The sequence below is a fragment of the Schistocerca nitens genome, chromosome 8 (genome assembly GCF_023898315.1).
Source record: "Schistocerca nitens isolate TAMUIC-IGC-003100 chromosome 8, iqSchNite1.1, whole genome shotgun sequence".
In the NCBI taxonomy this organism is placed as follows: Eukaryota; Metazoa; Arthropoda; class Insecta; order Orthoptera; family Acrididae; genus Schistocerca; species Schistocerca nitens.
Window position 1 is genome coordinate 481,454,631 of NC_064621.1, and position 20,167 is coordinate 481,474,797.

Below are 20,167 nucleotides of genomic sequence, written 5' to 3' on the forward strand. Positions count from 1 at the left end.
GTCAGCTAACATTTTGTTTGTAACAAAAGGTATTCCTAGACATACGATGCAAAGAATTTGAAACACGCTGCAATCAAAGCGAAATTCATAGCTTCTAGGAACTGCATGATTAGAAGTATTGTGTGAACTTTACTATTTATTCATTTTAGCAAATGTATAAACAGGACACAAACATTCAGAAAGTAGAACTCCTTTGTTTTATTCTTGCAGCTTGTTTCCTTTTTGCCTGAAAATATCGAAATATATTTTCCTTCACTGATTTCTCATTTTGACGAAAATCTTGAGAGTAGATGAGTTTGCGTCGTTATTTATGCGCACAGCAGGCTTTTATTTTGTACGTATACTGTAATAGCTAAACAGTTTTACGCTTCAAGATATCTGCTCCCTTTTGTGTGGAACGAACTTTTCTATGAACAATACGGAAGCTGTGCTGGATCCCAACGGCCTCGTATCACTAACAGTCGAGATGACTAGCATCTTATCCGCATGGCTGTAACGGATCGTGCAGCCACGTCTCGATCCCTGAGTCAACAGATGGGAACGTTTGCAAGACGACAACCATCTTCACGAACAGTTCGACGACGTTTGCAGCAGCATGGACTAACAGCTCGGAGACCATGGCTGCGGTTACCCTTGACGCTGTATCACATACAGGAGCGCCTGCTATGGTGTACTCAACGACGAACCTAGGTGCACGAATGGCAAAACGTCATTTTTTCGGATGAATCCAGGTTCTGTTTACAGCATCATGATGGTCGCATCCGTGTTTGGCGACATCGCGGTGAACGCACATTGGGAGCGTGTATTCGTCATCGCCATACTGGCGTATCATCCGGCGTCATGATATGGGGTGCCATTGGTTACACGTCCCGGTCACCTGTTGTTCGCATTGACGGCACTTTGAACAGTGGACGTTACATTTCAGATGTGTTACAACCCGTGGCTCTACCCTTCATTCGATCCCTACAAAACCCTACATTTCACTGGGTAATGCACGACGCATGATGCAGGTCCTGTACGGGCCTTTCTGGATACAGAAAATGTTCGCCTGCTGCCCTGGCCATCACATTCTCCAGATCTCTCACCAATTGAAAACGTCTGGTCAATGGTGGCCGAGCAACTGGCTCGTCACAATACGCCAGTTACTACTCTTGATGAACTGTGGTATCGTGTTGAAGCTGCATAGGCAGCTGTACCTGTACACGCCATCAAAGCTCTGTTTGACTCAATGCCCAGGCGTATCCTGGCCGTTATTACGGTCAGAGTTGATTGTTCTGGGTACTGATTTCTCAGGATCTATGCACCCAAATTGCGTGAAAATGTAATCACATGTCAGTTCTAGTGTAATATATTTGTCCAATGAATACCCGTTCATCATCTGCATTTCTTCTTGGTGTAGCAATTTTAATGGCCAGAAGAGTATATTCAGAGGATACGTCAGTGTTGCTTGTTAGGGTCCAGTCTGACTGTCGTGTCGCACAAGCAACTTTCTGTTCGACGTTGTCCGGTAACAGGGCGTGCGTGTGTTGGGCCCGATTCTGGACGTGCCACGATAAGATTACAGAGTTGTGAGGTGTTATCAAGAGAACACTAATTTCTGGTCTTTCTCTACAGGCAATCCAGCAACTAACGAGACTGAAGAATTTTTTAAAAAGTTTAAGTAATTGTTTTCTTCTGAACACATTAGCGGTATTAAATCGTCAACGGTATTCAAAGACACAGGATACCACTTTCAAGAAGTACTTTTCGAAACCGTACTTCATGTGAAAGTGGTGTCTGTTTTGATATGAAGATTTTGTGATACACCACGCACGTACTTCAGCACCTGTTAAACACTATGGAACGCGAATTTCGTGAAGATTGACCTGGTTTTTTGGAAACAGGTCAGTCTGAAGACGGAATCTCACTGAATAAATATTTTTTCTGGGTAGACTATTGTTTTTATTTTGAAATACTTTATTTCATTATTAAATGGTTCAAATGGCTCTGAGCACTATGGGACTTAACTGCTATGGTCATCAGTCCCCTAGAACTTAGAACTACTTAAATCTAACTAACCTAAGGACAACACGCACATCCATGCCCGAGGCAGGATTCGAATCTGCGACCGTGGCGGCCGCGTGGTTCCAGACTGTAGCGCCTAGAACCGCTCGGCTACTCCGGCCGGCTATTTCATTATTACTAATTAGGTAATTTCGCCAGTTCGGGAATTAGCAAGCCACATCCCAATAAAAAGTATTATGCTTACCGCATGTTATGATCTACACAGCCATGTGGGCGGAGAAACATGTAATGGCATCCCTAAGGAATTCACTGTGGCGTTGGACCCTTGTATACAAGAAAGAGCTAGTGATAACGGAATGTAATTCTGTACCAATAAATTGTGTAAATGAGATGTGTATGGTTGTATTGATGCGAACAGGCAATAAATAATTCAATACGGTTAAATGGTTCAAATGGCTCTGAGCACTATGGGACTCAACTGCTGAGGTCATTAGTCCCCTAGAACTTAGAACTAGTTAAACCTAACTAACCTAAGGACATCACAAACATCCATGCCCGAGGCAGGATTCGAACCTGCGACCGTAGCGGTCTTGCGGTTCCAGACTGCAGCGCCTTTAACCGCACGGCCACTTCGGCCGGCTGCAATACGGTTATACATATTGCGCTTCTCGGAGAGAAAATTCACCGCGGGAAGAGGCAGACAAATAAATTGGTTCACATCAGACGATATAATATGCACTTAATAGTAAGTATGTGTCAAAATTCAATTAATGCGCTACGGAAAGAAAGTGTTACTAAACTACACGTCGCCGGCCGAAGTGGCCGTGCGGTTAAAGGCGCTGCAGTCTGGAACCGCAAGACCGCTACGGTCGCAGGTTCGAATCCTGCCTCGGGCATGGATGTTTGTGATGTCCTTAGGTTAGTTAGGTTTAAGTAGTTCTAAGTTCTAGGGGACTAATAACCTCAGCAGTTGAGTCCCATAGTGCTCAGAGCCATTTGAACCAAACTACACGTCCGCCTCGATAGCTGAGTGGTCAGCGTGACGGATTGCCGTCCTACGGCCCGGGTTCGTTTCCCGGCTGGGTCGGGGATTTTTCCCGCTCAGGGAGTGGGTGTTGTGCTGTCTTTACCATTACTTCATCCTCATCCGGCACGCATGTCGCCCAACGTGGCGTCGAATGTAATAAGACCTGCACCAAGGCAGCCGTACGTGCCCCCCAAGGTGCCTCCCGGTCAATGACGCCAAACGCTCTTTTCCATTTACTAAACTACACGATATGGGGGCAGAGAAACACGTAATGGCATCCCTAAGGAATGCTTGAACTTCGACAGTGTACTGCGTTTGCAAGTGAAGCAACGTTATGAAACGCGATGATATGTCTTAGGAGGAAATCTCTCTGCTTAATACACTCATATTCTGTTCACTTCTTTAGATCATTTTTGCGAAGATTTTAAAATAATCCAGTGACAAAATGTAGTTATGGAATAATGACGTCGTAGCTAACTGTAAGACCACAGTGTTTTCTTGTTTCACATATTTGAGTTATTCCGTAATAATTTGCGATAGGACAGTGTCAGACCATTTGGTTCATACTGATGCTTATAACTGTCGGTGAAAAATATTTCGTTTCTAACAAGGTCACACAAGTGATACACGCGTGTTTGTAGAAGTAGGGTAACTCTGGGCAGAACGAGACAACGGGGCACAACGGCACTGTACTGTTTTCTAGACTGGAAAAGGCTGAAACCTATTGTAGTGACGCGTAATTAAGTCTCTGAATGGAAGGGACTGTGTGATAGTGATAGCCATTTTGACTCGATTTAGAGAGCGACTTGTAAGTGAACGGTTATGCTTCACGTTTCCACTTGTGATTCTATAGCTTTTGATAAATTTAAATGCAAGGTAAGCCGTTAATTCTTAACTGTACGCCTTACAATGCCATTCGCTGTACGTTAGTTACATAATACGTTTGAATCCGTCAATTATTATGTTCCACGAACGTTGTTAACATCAGAAGCGCTCTTTGGGCGGAACGGGACAGGGAAAAATGGGATTGTGTCCCGTCATACCAGTTCATTTTTTGATGCAAGTAGATTTAAATCTGTATATTTCTTTTTTCCCCTCTTGCTTTCCCAGATGGCATGAACTTACGTTAAAAAGACTGAGAAACAGTACTTGGATATTACTTCAATAGAAATAGCAGTTTCAGGTACTTTATCTTCCAAAATGGTAATTTTAAAAGCATCGAACGAATTTAACGTACCAAAATCAACGTTGGAGAGAAACATTCGTAAAGCTAAGAATTAATCCAAACTACAGAGTTTTAGATCAGATGAGAAATTTAAAAGTGTGTTCACAGCAGAACAAAAACACGAGCTGGCAGCATACCTGAAGTCAATTGTGACAGAAATTTTTAGTCCAACGATGAAACTTCTCACTGTCAGATCGTTAGCCTATCAGCTGACAGAAATAAATGGCTTACCACACAGATTTGACAAAGAAACTTGCCTAGCTGGACAGGACTGGATTATGGGATAACACTATCCTACGTTTTCTATTCACAAGCCAGAAAATACATCTTGGTGCACGAACGATGGGATTCAATAAAGTAACAGTAACTTGGTATTAAGCATGTACCATAACTGTTTATTTTTCGTAATGATGCTAAAGTATTTTCTTATTTTTAACTACTTTTTTTTGGAGATTCCACATTTCCTAGCCTAAATTATTGTTCTGTATTAGTTTTTAGATGATACTCCTCATAATTACAATGTTTGTGCAATAATTTCACTAAAAATTACATTATCCCATTCTCTCAATGGGTGCCCCAGAGCAGGAAATACACAAGAATTCCTTTGAAAAAAATGTAAAAGATAATAACATACAGTTTTAAGTGATTTTCAAGGAAGATGTATTAGGTTATACTACAATGTTTTTTTAGTACAAAATGATTAAATGTCAAGTATCACGAGCTGCCCTGACTTCTCCTACTGTTAGTGTTTCATTAATTTATTCATTATCCTGAAAGAACAGCGCTATTTTGTCATGTCTTTTTGTAGTTCATGGGATTTTTGCTTTATTTCAAAGCGAGCGATGCAGGTTCTTAAGACGGCGCAAACTGGCAACACTGTCGACCTCAATTTGCTTCCCAGGTAATGTCTCTTCGTCTCTGGATGACTCGGCACTCACTCTCCACCAGCAGTCTGGCTTTACGTGATTCTTTCGCAAATATAGCAAAGACAATGTCTTCGATACACATGAGACATCAGATCTCCGTCAAGAAAGATAATTAGCTACGCATCGAAAACGGAAGTGTGAATAACGGACGAGAAGTAATGGCCCTGTAAGAAAACTGATCATCTGAGAGCAAACGCAGAAGTGAAGTTTACAGTTATCTAGTTTGGATGATTAAAAACGAGCAGTGGGAGGAAATTTCCTAAACACCAGAAAAAATATTTCTGTGCTAAATGATTATGAGAAATCAGAAATTATCTGAAATAGTTCAAAAATGGAAGCACAAGGCATTCTAAACAGATGACTTTCGAAAAAAGGTTTTAGAATCACACATGCACTAACGACATTGGGAGGGTTGGCGGTGAGGGAGAGGGGTGCTGGGGGAGAGTAGAGTATTTAATTTCGCTTCTCTTCTGCATCTATTCTTGCAGCTTCCCTTTTTCATTAGTTTTTCCAAAATGTATTACCATCTAAGTTCTTTATTTTCCGTACTAATTCTGAAATTCTGAATTCCCATTCTTTATCTTATCTCTTAATGCAAGGCTCAACATTCATTGCTAAATATCGAGCAATTTAGGTATTTATGCGCCTACTTCAGTGACTGCTATTGGGCAGTGCCGCTTTCAAGCTATTCATTTCCGTATACGTAACTCAGACTAATAGCAGATGTAAATTCGAAATTTCATTTTCTTGTGTAGTGCAGCGTAAAAGAAATTCATTCTTCTGCTCTTGAGTTCGACATCCTGCTTCTCGGAGATTGTGGTCTGTCAACTGGCGTAATATCTAGCTCAAAACATAGCAATACACATTTTGTACCCTCTTTCATGTAAGACATGAGCTTCAGATCGATGGAGAATTTATTATAAAAGAGGAACCGTTAGAAGACTCTTGTCACGAGGTCTGTCTGTGGTGGGACTGCCCTACGTTCTCATATCGCCTATAATATTTTTCTCATTATTCCTGTCTTCATTCCTAAGACTGGTTAGAGACACAACGTTCACAAACTTCCCTTCTTTCGGAACTATTTTCCTGATATTGTCAGTGTGCATTTTATATCTTCCCTGCTTCAACCACATTGAGTTATTTTGCCTCCCAAACAGCAAAACTCGTCCACTATATGTAGTGTGTCATTTTTAATCTAATCTCCCAGGCACCGCCTAATTTGATTCGACTACATTTCACTAACCTCCATTTATCGTTGTTTACTCTCATGTTACCCCTAAAGACAATATCTACATCTACAACTACATCCATAATCCGCAAGCCACCTGACGGTGTGTGGCGGAGGGTTCTTTGCGTACCTCTATCGGTTCTCCTGTCCGCTCAACTGCTCTTCAGAGACCTCTACAGTCTCTGCAAGAATTTCTACGAGTATGCTGTCGACATTCCTCAACGTTCTAATTTTTCTCTGAAATTTAATTCTCTTCCCAAATTTCTCCTGGTTTTCTTTACTGCTTGCTCAGTGGACACATTGAATAAAATGAGGAATAGGCTGCAGCCTTGTTTCACTCCCTGGTTAATTACCAACTCCTAAAAGAGTAGTCTGGTTTCTGTGTAACTTGTCATTAACCTATCGCTCCATGAACGTCGTCCCTGCTACCTTCAGAATTTCACAGGGCATTCCAGTCAGCGTTGTGAAAAGCGTCCCTAACTCTATAAATACTATAAACGTAGGTTTTCCTTAGGTCAAACAATCTTCTAAGAAAAATCGTAGGGTCCATATTCTCCCGAGAGTTCCTACATTTCTCCGGTTCAAAAATGGCTCTGAGCACTATGGGACTCAACTGCTGAGGTCATAAGTCCCCTAGAACTTAGAACTACTTAAACCTAACTAACCTAAGGACAACACACACATCCATGCCCGAGGCAGGATTCGAACCTGCGACCGTAGCGGTCGCGCGGTTCCAGACTGTAGCGCCAGAACCGCTCGGCCACCAGCGGCCGGCTACATTTCTCCGGAACCCGGATAGACTTTCCCCGAAGGCTCACTATCAGGTAAGTTTCTGGGTATCTCATCAATGCTTTGAGTTCCGAGTGCGAAGGAAGATTTAGTGTTTAACGTCCCGTCGACTACCAAGTTATTAGAGGAGAGAACACTCACCGGGAAGGAGACTAGTATTGTCCATTTGAAAGAAACCTTTAAATCACACTCCTCCGATGGTTCAAGGAAACCACATGAAACTCAGATCATGATGGACGAAACGAAATTGAGTCTCCACTATTCCCGAAAGCCAGTGTGTGATACAGAGCGCCACGAAACATATACGTACCAAGTTTCTACAAAATTGTGTCGCATAACGGAAATAACTGTCGTTAGCACGATGGGAATCGTATCTTAATGGATGTTAACGACACCCGGAATCGCCTGCGTCCTCTTTTTTAACTACTTAGTTCACGGAAGAGGCTCCTGAAAAAAAGTTTCGACGTAAAAGCATCCTTCTGTCACTCCTCTAAAACTTGCTATCACAACAGACGAGGTGTCACTTGAGGAATTCTAATTTAGTGCCGCTTTCGCCTGTGACTACGCAGTTACAATTTTGCATCCCTGTATTTCTTCTGTTTATGCTCGGGCAATTGCGTTTGTATTTGCTAGCATCACCTTGAGTTCGTCCGTAAACATCGTAGGGCACTTACGGAAAAACAGTACAGAAAGTGCGGTTACGTCGGCCGTATTTTCTGGTTTCATTGACTAAGATTAAGGAAACACGCAATAATGTGCTGTCAGCCGATTCAACAACAAAAATGAAAATAATAATTTTCATTATAGCTGTTCTTGCGAATCAAAAGTTTTGCGTACATGATGAATACCTTCGGAGTTCAACAAGAATATAATAATTCCAATTCCAGACAAAGCAGGTGCTAACAGGTGTGAATATTACCAAACGCTCAGTTTAAGAAGTCATACTTGCAATACACTGACACGAATTATTAAAAGAAGAATGGAGAAATTAGTAGGAGCAGACCTTGGGGAAGATCAGTGAACGTTCGTGTGGGAAAACGTGATGTAGTACTGGCCCTACGGCTTATCTTAAAACATAGGCTAAGGAACGGCAAACCCACATTTATACTGTAGCTTTTGACAACGTCGACTAGAATACATTCTTTAAAATTCTTAAGGTAGCAGAGAGAAAATACAAGGAACGAAAGGCTATTAACAGCTTGTACAGGACCAGACGGCAATTACGGAAGTCGAGGGGCTTGAAAGGAAGCAGCAGTTATTAAAGGAGTGAGACAGGGTATTGTTGCCTATCCCTGATACCATTCAATCTGTACATTGAACAAGAAGTAGAGAAAACAAAAGAAAAATTTGTAGTAGTAATTAAAGTTCAGGGAGATTTGCCACCGATGTAATTCTGTCAGCGACAGCAAGAACTTGGAAGTACAGGAGAACGGAATGGACAGTGTCTTGAAATGAGAATATAAGATGTGCATTAAGAAAAACAGAACAAGGATAATGGAATGTAGTCGCACTAAATCAGGCGATGTTGAAGGAACTGGATTAGGTAACGAGACATTAATTGGTTTGAGTTTTGCTATATGGCAGTAAAATAACTAATGATGGTTGAAGTGGGGAGGATGTAAAACATAGTCCGGCAATTTCAAGAAAAGTGTGTCTGAAGAAAAGAAATTTAACATCGAATCTATACTTCAATGTTAGGAACTCTTTTCTGAAGCTATTTATGTGGTGTGGAATCGTGTATGGAAGTGAAATATGGACGATAAACAGTTCAGATAGGAAGAGAATAGAAGGTTTTAAAATGTGGGACTAGTGATTGATGTTGAAAATTAGGTGGGTAGGTCATGTTACCAATAAAGAGGTACTGGATAGAATTTGGAAGAAAAGAAATTTGTCGCACAATTTGATCAAAAGAAGGGATCGGCTGATATGACACATTCTGAGACATGAAGGGGTCACCAACTGTAGGCAAGTGTGGGAGTTAAAAAACTGTAGAGGGAGACTGTGAGAGGAATACAGTAAACGGATTCAAAAGGATACAGGACGCATTAGTTATTTAGAAATGAATAGGCTTGCGCAGGATAGAATAGCGAGGTGAGCTGCGTCAAACCACTCTTTGGATTGAAGAACACAACAACAAGTTTAAAGGATTTTTTAAAATTAGATACATGTCCCATAGATCATTTGAACGAATATTATTGAAATGATAGGGAACTGTTTACAGGATAAGCATACATGATTAATTTGAACATTAATGAAGATGTTATTTTTCAGTCTTACTCATGCAACTACACTTGAAAACAAGTTTTTAAGCAGGCTTGCAGTTTTAAAATAAAAATTTCGTTTATAGAATAGTTGTCCAGAAGAAATGATTTAAGTTCAGATTTATAACATACATCGCTACCTGTCAGATGGTACGTTATCTGAAAATTGCTCAAAGATTTTTGTTGGTGCATGTTGCACTACTTTCTGAGCCTCTGTCAACTTGAATAACAGGTAACGGTCATTTTTTCTTCAAGTTTTGTAGTTCTTCTCAAATTGTGGTGGATTACTTATAACGAATTCGATTAGTGAATATAAAAGCAGTCATGACATTATTGAATGGAAATATACAAAATATGTTAGGAGGTTGCTTCCAACACTAACAATTATACAAAAAGTAAAGCAGGTTAACCTAATTGTTTGAGTAGCTCAGTAATATTCTTCTTCCAGATCAACTTTACATCGACATACACAGCCAACAATTTGCAGCATTCTACCCTGTTTACTGACTCCTGTGTGTGTGTGTGTGTGTGTGTGTGTGTGTGTGTGTGTGCGCTGTATAAATTGTTCGTATGTTGTACAGAACTTCATGTGTTTTTCATACTTCTCTTTTTTTTTTTTTTTTTTTTTTTTTTTTTTTTTGAGTCATCAGTATTCTGACTGGTTTTATGCGGCCCGCCACGAATTTCTCTCCTGTGTCAATCTCTTCATCTCAGAGTACCACATGTCAGAATTTCTGACTTCGAATCCAACTTTTTTAAAAAGGTTTTTGGCTTTCGGAAGGTGCTAATCAACTATCTCAACTTTGGAAATTTTACACTACAACTTGTTTTTTGGCAGTTCAGCAGTTCAGAGCATAAATTTGTTTAAGTCGTATCCTTGTACGCACTTACATGGGTTTAACAAAGGACAGATTCCGACATGAAACAGATTTTCACATACGTACTATACTGATGCGAGAAAATTTAACACAGGATACACAGATATAGGGTTCTATAAGAATCCTATAACTCAATAAGAAGTGATAAATCGCCGTTGGTTCACATTTGAGATAATCCCAATTCAATTAATATTAATGATAATGTATCTAAATCAACAATAAAATGTTATTTTGGATGTCCTGTAAGAATTGTTTCAGAAACTGAGGTTAGACAATTGAATATTTGTGCAGATCTGCAGGTACAATCTAGACAGAACATGAGAACATTATACGAGAACTAGATTTGTGTATTCCATAGGTACAGATACACCAGTACTCAGATACATACATATTGGAGGTACATATTGACATACATTTATAGACTGAAGTTCCACATGCTGCCGGGCAGCACGTGGAAAGATTGTGCTTAGGTCTTCCTCTGGAATTCTAATTACCAAAAGCGTTAGATCAGCAGCGGAGGGAGCTATATCTGGCTGTTGACACTGTTCATGAAATCGTACAGTATTTTATGCGTTACTGTAATATTGGACACTGACAGGGTTTGGAGTCCGCTAGGGACTGTCCAGCTGCTAAATATGTCGCAACTCCTTTTTCCAAGTTGACTCTATTCTAGGGTTACATGGTTGTCAGAGGGGCACAGAACATCACTTCAGAATTTTCCACATCTGCTCTACATACAAGAAGCCATCTACCATGTATTTCAGTTGACTAATGCTCTCATAAATCGGACTAATTTTATTTTTCTAGAAAGTGATTTAGTGCTCGGATAAAAAAGTGTGTCGTCGCACCAACTGTTCAGTCTCTACGCCGATATTGATCCCATGACGGCATATGCCACCTAGGGAAAATAGATGTACTGATAATGATTTCAAAGTCCTCCACCATCAGACAGTGTAGTGGCGTAGCTGCCAGAGCGCCATCTGTGTGAACTCTTCCATAGTGAAAGCTCAGTGTGGAGCAAACGTATGAAGAGCGAGCAGTTAGCCACAGAAATGGACTCTTGTATTGTACAGCCAACTGATAGAGTTTGAAAGGGATTGTGGCCTTCAGAGTGGCGGAAAGGTCCTTTCAGAGAATTGCCACACAAGTTGGATGGACTGCATCAGCTGTGCGACGATGTTGGTATCAGTGGTCACGTGGAAATTCTCTGGATGCCCACGCACTGCCAGAATCGCCGTTCCGTAAGGGCAGCAGTGACAGATCACAGCATATATAAGAGGGCTTATGAGCCCAGACGTGTTAACACAAACTGTTGCGAACCGGCTATTAACAATGGAACCACAGGTACGCACACCTCTGCCCATCTTACAGTCACGGCGTGCAAGTTTCGATTGGTGCCGTCAGAGGGTCATTTCGAAGATGGTATTCAGCAATGAAAGCAGATTCTGCTTGCACGCAAGTGATGGTAGTTTGTGCTTACAACGTAGCTGTTTCGTAGAGTGCATTCGTGCAAGACACACTGGCCTCTCTTCTGGCCTTATGGTGTTCACTTTCGGTGTTTTTGGAGGGAAACTAACCAGAGTTCGGTACGTGCAGAATGCTGTTAGACCCGTTCTTTTGCCGTTCATACAACTGAAAGGCGATATGTTGTTTCATTAGGATAAAGTTCGCCCAAACACTACCGGTGAAACTCAATGTACTCTGTAAGAAGTGCAGCAACTTCCCTGGCCAGCACGAACTCCAGACTTGTCTCCAATATAGCACGTGTGGGTTATGATGGGACGAGAGGTGACCCGTGCCACTCCTCAGCCAACGAATCTTACAGAACTACGTGAACAGGTCTATCAGGTGTGGAATAATGCATCCCAGGACAATATTCGTCATCTGGAGGCCAGAATCAGCCGCCTGCATTGCTATCCATGGGGCCTTCACCACTTTGTAATAGGGGTGTTTCAGCATGGGTACTGATTTGCGAATATAATTTTTTCATGTACCCCATATGCACTCTTGAGCGAAAACTCTAAATTTACTAGTTTTCCGGCAGGTTAGATGAAATTAAGGAATTCTACTACCTACGCAGCAAAATGATCCGTGATGGATGGAGCATGGAGGACTTGGCTAGCTCTGGAAAAAGGGCATTCGTGACCGAGATAAGTCTACTGGTATCAAATATAGACCTTAATTTGAGGAAGAAATTTCTGAGTATGTACGTTTGTAGCAGCATTGTATGGCAATGAAACATGCACTATGAGAAAGCAGGAACGGAAGAAAATCGAAGCATTTGAAATGTGGTGCTACAGAAGAATACTGTACATTAGGTCGACGGACAAAGTAAGAAATGAGAAAATTCTCTGCAGAATGAAGTAAAGAAAAAATGTAAATCACAAAAGGAAGGGACAGGATTGTAGGACACAACTTCCAAGGGACTAGAGGGAGCAGTAAAGGATAAAAACTGTAGAGGAAGACAGAGATTGTAATACATCCAGCAAATAACTGAGGACGTAGGTTGCAAGTGCTACTCTGAGATGAAGAGGTTGGCACAGGATAGAAATCCGCAGTGGGCCACATCAAACCAGTCAGAAGAGTGATTAAAAAAACTGCTGCTCAAACGAAGTAGGACGCTGACGAATGCAATAAACGAGTTTTGAGCTTGCCGCTCTAGTAGCGTGGGGTGCGCATGGTTTCATTTCTCAGAACGGTTTCACAGTGTACTTCGAACTGCTGCGCTGCGTGACTGCTATCTTCCCACCGACATACAAGATACGCCGTCTAGTATTCAGTTTCAATAGCAGTGGTTTGCTCTCAGCGATACGATCACTAGTTATTATCTGTTCCAAGTAACATTTTCTCAGCTGGAAAGTATTGCTTAGGATATCTGAAAGCATTGCCTCAGGGAGTGAAAGTGTAATGTCGAACCAGTTGTATCCAGTAGCGTTTAGTCTCCTTCATCTTCTCTCCACCAATTTTTTAACATGTTTTCAATTCTGTCCACAATTTGAAAGTTCATAGCGGCGATTTTTGGAAGTTCAAAAGAAGTATATTGTATTCATTGACAAATAAATACGAGCCCGTTTACTAGCGGTCCGTGAGTGGGCCCAGGCGGCAAACTTACCGAAACAACAGGCCAACTTCGTCGTACAATTTAAAATTTAACGGTTCAAAACATTTATCATGTAAGGTCAATATTTAGTCGGCAGCAAGTTATACAGCTGTTTACACGGAGCTGACAAAAGTCATGGCGTCGCGATGCACATATACAGATGGCTGTACTATCGCGTACACAAGGAACAGGACAGTGCAATGGCGGACCTTGTCATTTCGTGACATAATCGAAAGGGTTTCCGATGTGATTTAGGTCGTACTAAGGAACCTAACAGACTTTAAACGCGAAATGGTACCTGGAGCTAGAAGCATGGGACATTCCATTTCGAACATAGTTAGCGAATTCCATATTCTGAGATCCATAGTGTTAAGAGTGAGCCAAGAATACAAGATTGTAGGCGTTACTTGTCACCAGGGGCAACGCAGCGGCCGACGGCCTTCACTTAACTACCGAGAGCAGCGGCGTTTGCGTAAAGTTGTCAGTGCTAAGAGACCAGCAACACTACGTGAACTAACTGCAGAAATCAATGTGGGACATACGACAAGTGTACCCGTTAGGACGTTAATTGGCTACGGCAGCGAACGACCGACACGAGTGTCTTTGCTAATAGCAAGACATTGCCCGCAGAGCCTCTCCTCGTTTCGTGACCATATCCGTTGGACCCTGGACGACTGGAAAAGCGTGACGTGGTCATATGAGTTTGCAAGAGCTGATGGTCGGTTTCGAATGTGGTGCAGACCCCACGACACCTTGGATCTAAGTTGTCAACAAGCACTGTGCGAGCGTAGGGCTGTTTACGTAGGATGGACTGGGTCCTCTGATGCTACCGAACCGATCATTGAGTGGAAATGGTTATGTTCGTGATTGGTCTGCAGAACATTCTGGACAGTTCGAGTTAATCATTTGGCGATCCTGATCGCCCAACATGAGTCGCATCGAACATTTATGGGACATGATACAGAGGTCTGGTCGTTCACAAAATCCTGCGCCGGCTACGCTTTCGCATTTATGAAGGGCTATAGAGACAGCATGGTTCAATATTTCTAAAGGGGACCTCTAACAGCTTGTCGAGTCTCTGCCAGGTCGAGTTGCTGCACTATGCGGGAAAAAGGAGTCCGGCACCATATTACCTAGTATCCCATGACTATTCTCACTTCATTGTAATGTTTAACACTCGAAACTGTGGGAGACTAGAGCTTTGCGTACAGTGGTTAGTGATATCGTAGTCTAATTTCCAAAACTGAAATACGTGATCCCACTTCTTCACAGAGTTGGAAAAGTTTAGTACTATATTTGTCCTTTCCCAGTCAGTTATAGGAAAAACAACTCGAAAGAGTTTCAGGAAATTTGCAAACGGGTTAGTGCAAGATCTGTCATCGTCACTTTTCTCCTGTCACTGCTCACTATTTTCTATGTCCTGATGAGTTAAACGCTAAAGTCGACTGTCACCTTTCGACTGGAAAGATTTCGACAAAAAAAAAAAAAGTTTACAGTAACGACGCTGTCTCTGATTTAGACAAATTAAACATCAAATTAGTCTGACTATAAGAGAGAAAATGCGTAAAGTAAGACAGAGTGTTCTTATCAGGATAAGTAGTTCTACTAAATCGTTTCTGAGGATATTCCATAATATCTCATAATTTCATAATAACTGGGGCCTACCAGCTGTTGGGATAAGGGTCGGAAATACTTTCTGGAATGAAGAGTGTCTTAGGCGCTAGGTATAAGACTGGCTTCTTCTGTTGACTTAAATACAGCCATACGATTTCATTCATTGTAACAAAGCATTGTCTGATAAGTGCTTAAATGATTTGTGGGTTTCCTTCCGAGAATCAAGAGACGAAAATATAGAGCGGACATAAGTTTAAAACGTTCTGTAAAAGCCTACTAAAACATCCAATTGCTGTGCAAAACTCTTTTCAGTGATTTAGCGCACTAGAAAAAACACATTTCTTTCTCTGCTCATCGTCTTCGTTCCGAAGCTCACACTTTTGTCCACTTCTGTAATGACGTCCCCAACGCTAAATGCCTGAAGTTCTGATGCTTCATACTTTTTTAAATTGGAAATTCATTGTTTCGCACTACGTGTTGGTTTGGTTATGAAAACTGGACCAGTTTGTTGTTGATCTCACTGAATGAGTACAATATCGGTTCGCAATCACATAATCCATATTTAAGTTGAAATAGTTAAATCAGTGACTCGGTTTACGGCGGAATCACCTGAGACAGCCAAGGATTGGCAAACTAAATGGCTGATATCGATTCCGAAAAATTATTGCTTGCTTAGAGTGATAATACACTTGTGTCCAGAATTAAAGCAACAAACCGAAATTTTGCAAGGTTGTTTTTATTTTGGCCCAAAGCATTATAAATAGGAGACAGTAAAATAGGAACAATGTAAAGAATACAGAAGGTAAACAACTGCAACATGTACAGCGGTAGACAAAAATGTTCTTCGTTTTTTCAACATAACGGATCGAACACACATTCCGGTAACTGGTTAACGTCCCCAGTATGTGGAGTGGCCACTCCTGGAAGCAATACAGGCCTGACATCGACGGGGCATGCTATGAATTATGTCATCGGTCTCAAGCAGAGGCAGTAACGCCCATTCTTCCTGCAGACCTGCTTGCAGTATTGGAAACTGGTTGCTAAATGCTGACGTGGTGCAAGCCGTCTTCATAGTGCATCCCAGACATGCTCTATGGAACTGAAATCGTGAGAGCGAGCAGGCCACACCATGCGTGCAATATCTCCTGTTTCTAAGAAACCATCAGCCACTCGTGCTCTGTGAGGTCGACCATTATCGTCCATCAACACGAAGTCTAGGCCCACAGCACCTCGCAACAAATGCAAATGACGTCCCAAGATCTCGTCACGATAACTGACAGCAGTTAAATCTTGCCGATTGACCCATCCAGTTTCGTGAAGAGGGGTTTGAGAGGTAAACATCATCCCTGCCCACACCATTAGGGATCCTCCTGGACGTCGGTCTCTTTCCACAGTGTTTGGATCCCGAAATCGTGTTCCATGTTTCCTCCAGATGTGATTCCATCGAGAATCACTCTCCAGACTAAATCGAGACTCATCTGTGAAAACAACATTGACCAACTTTTCGACCGTCCAGGTGGTACGTTGATGACTCCTCTCTAGACATGCCCTTCTGTGAAGACGCATCAGAGGTAGACATACGGCATGTCTCCGATAATAAAGGCCACTCTGCCGAAGCCTTGTGCACAAAGTTTGCCTCGATACAACACGTCCAGTGGATGCTGCAAGCTCACAGACCAGATACGGTGCAGTACTAAGGCGGTCCTGTCGTGCCCTTAGAGCAAAATAACGATCCTCTCACCTGCAGTCACATTTTGCTGGCTCTGCCCTGGTCTTCGGGATACACTGTTGCCGCATCCGAGAAACAACAGAACGTTTGACAGTAAGCCATTGGCCCACAAAAGTTGCAATTGTTCTGCTTTCTTCTTTTCTCTGATCACCGCAGAGTGCCTGGTAGGCGTCTTCTCTGTGTCATACTGCACCGTCTGTGACCGTATACACTGCGATTGTCGATGTGGGGCTACCCGACAAACACTGCGTCGTTTCGTAGATGCCCTGACGTCGTCGTTGGCATGGTTGTAAGTTGACTAGAAGGCCATCTTCCTCGCAGAACACGATCGTACGGAAAATTTGTTGACAGTTTATATGGTTATATCGTGAATTAGACACAGGACGGGGAATAGTGGTTTCTTCCAGTGTAGGAAAATATGGGTAGTAAAACTCAGGATAACCATGCTGACACAAGGAATATGAACACACATCGTTGCAGAATGAAAGATTGATTCAGAATATTGTCCAAAGTTTGGGACCAGTGCCATGACTAATTTTTGCAGCGACATTTCAGCTAATGTGCTTCTATTGTGATTAGAAGAACTGGTCTTCTTTCGTTAGCTACAAGACTCTCAAAATTAACACAAAACGAGTAGCTGACGGGAAAATACGTCCATATTATAACCGTGAAGACTTGATTGAAAATTTCTCATTAGAGATAAGAAGGAGCGATCTGTAATTACTTTGAATAATATTTATTCCCGACGACCGGTTTGAACAGTGAAGACCTTCATCTTCTGATCTTTAAAACGTTATTGTTATACGAACAGTACGCACGGCAACAAGATTTTTAAAGCTCAGGAGACGACAGTCTGAAATTTTGAAACTGGTCTTCCCGGTAAATTTGAACGCAGTCTTGATTTTAAACAGTTCTGTAAGTGGTAACAAGAGTGGTTAGTCATACTTTGTCTTAAGCGACTTAAAATCACTGGCAACAGTTAGGAGCACAACGGCATGCTAGTTTTCTTGTGACATTGGTCTCGCCAGAAACTTTGTACGTTTAGCATCAGATTTCCTTGCCGCATGATGACTTAGAGTTCGAACATTTCCGATAATTTTAGAAGAGGTGGTGGAAGGAGGTGTCGCTTGCAGCGTGGAAGGAAAAACGCGAGGTTTAACGGAAAACTAACAACCTGATTCAGGTTATGTGAAATAACTGAATCAGTTTGTTGCGGCTTCTTAAAAATATTCCCGAAGTGGAATGGTGACGGAAACCAGTTCCCACAATTTTCACACAGAAGCTTGCACCTCGAACGCAACTGTGCTTGAATCAATAGCAAAACAGGGGGTTTCCAAATGCTAGACTGTCACTGCGATTCGGCAGAATTTCTCAACTTTCCATTTTTCACTGCTCTAATCTTGGCGTCGATAAAGTGTAAACAGGAAAAAAAAGTCACCGAGTAAAAGAAATGGCTTCGAAGACTTTTTGCTACATCATAATAGTCTTAGGTAACGTGTTTCGGCATTCATATTGCCGAAAAAGCAACTATTTAGTCGAGGGACGTATTGCTTCATCCAACATACATCTCGCGCATTGATAGTAAAATTAGAGGCAGTTGGAGTTAAACGAAGTAATGTCAGCAGTCTTCCATTCCGCTTACTGTGGGGGCGCGGAGCAAGGAGGAGGAAAATGAACTTGATACTGGAGCGCTCCTTCGCCTCGTCCTTGGAGAGGTCGTGACACGACGCTAAGTCTCACTCACGGATGCGGCAGGAATACCCAGTCTGCTGGCGCGGGGGACATACTACACGACTTCCTGCTCCACAGGCTAGATAGGAAACGTTTATCGGTGGACTATGATTAATTCTCAGCACTTCCAAATTACTGTTCATAAAGCTCGCCAGCTTCGCTATGATAGTAGAGGCTGCCGGATCCAATAAGCGGAAGACTAATATAGGTGCGTGAGTTACAACAGAGACCTACTTTTAAGTGCTGTCCACGCGAAGTCCAGTCAAACATACTCGACGTGTTGTGCTACATGCCTTTAGCAACTACGCAGTTGTTCGTGTGCTGCGCTACCATAGGTGAACCTAACTAATCTTTTGTGTTAAAACAACAAAAGTTCGGGAAAGCATGGCACACCATAAAAGAATGAGTAAACTAATCCGGTAAAATCGTGATACATTTCTGAGGCCCAGTGATCTGTGCGCTTATCAGAATTCACGAAGCCGAGGTGACCAAAGCTATGTACCTCCGATTACAAATGCGCTTACATCTCCGACAGAATAGTTATTCGTGTATAAACTACCGCGGTGCCACGGTCTGTCACATAATTTATGCTCACTTCCACATGGGACGCCAGGTTAATTATGGTATTACGGTATATGATATTCTACACTGCTGGCCATTAAAATTGCTACATCAAGAAGAAATGCAGATGATAAACGGGTATTCATTGGACAAATATATTATACTAGAACTTACATGTGATTACATTTTCACGCAATTTGGGTGCATAGTTCTTGATAAATCAGTACCCAAAACAACCACCTCTGGCCGTAATAACGGCCTTGATACGCCTGGGCATTGAGTCAAACAGAGCTTGGATGGCGTGTACAGGTACAGCTGCCCATGCAGATTCAACACGACACCGCAGTTCATCAAGAGTAGTGACTGGCGTATTGTGACGAGCCAGTTGCTCGGCCACCATTGACCAGACTTTTTCAATTGGTGAGAGACCTGGAGAATGTGATGGCCAGGGCAGCAATCGAACATTTTCTGTATTCAGAAAGGCCCGTACAGAACCTGCAACATGCGGTCGTGCATTATCCTGCTGAAATGTAGGGTTTCGCAGCGATCGAATGAAGGGTAGAGCCACGGGTCGTATCACATCTGAAATGTAACGTCCACTGTTCAAAGTGCCGTCAATGCGAACAACAGGTAACCGAGATGTTCAACCAATGGCACCCCATACCATCACACCGGGTGATACGCCAGTATGGCGATGACGAATAACGCTTCCAATGTGCGTTCACCGCGGTGTCGCCAAACACGGATGCGACCATCATGATGCTGTAAACAGAACCTGGATTCATCCGAAAAAATGACGTTTTGCCATTCGTGCACCCAGGTTCGTCATTGAGTACACCATAGCAGGCGCTCCTGTCTGTGATGCAGCGTCAAGGGTAACCGCAGCCATGGTCTCCGAGCTGATAGTCCATGCTGCTGCAAACGTCGTCGAACTGTTCGTGCAGATGGTTGTTGTCTTGTAAACGTCCCCATCTGTTGACTCAGGGAACGAGACGTCGCTGCACGATCCGTTACAGCCATGCGGATAAGATGCCTGTCATCTCGACTGCTAGTGATACGAGGCCGTTGGGATCCAGCACGGCGTTCCGTATTAC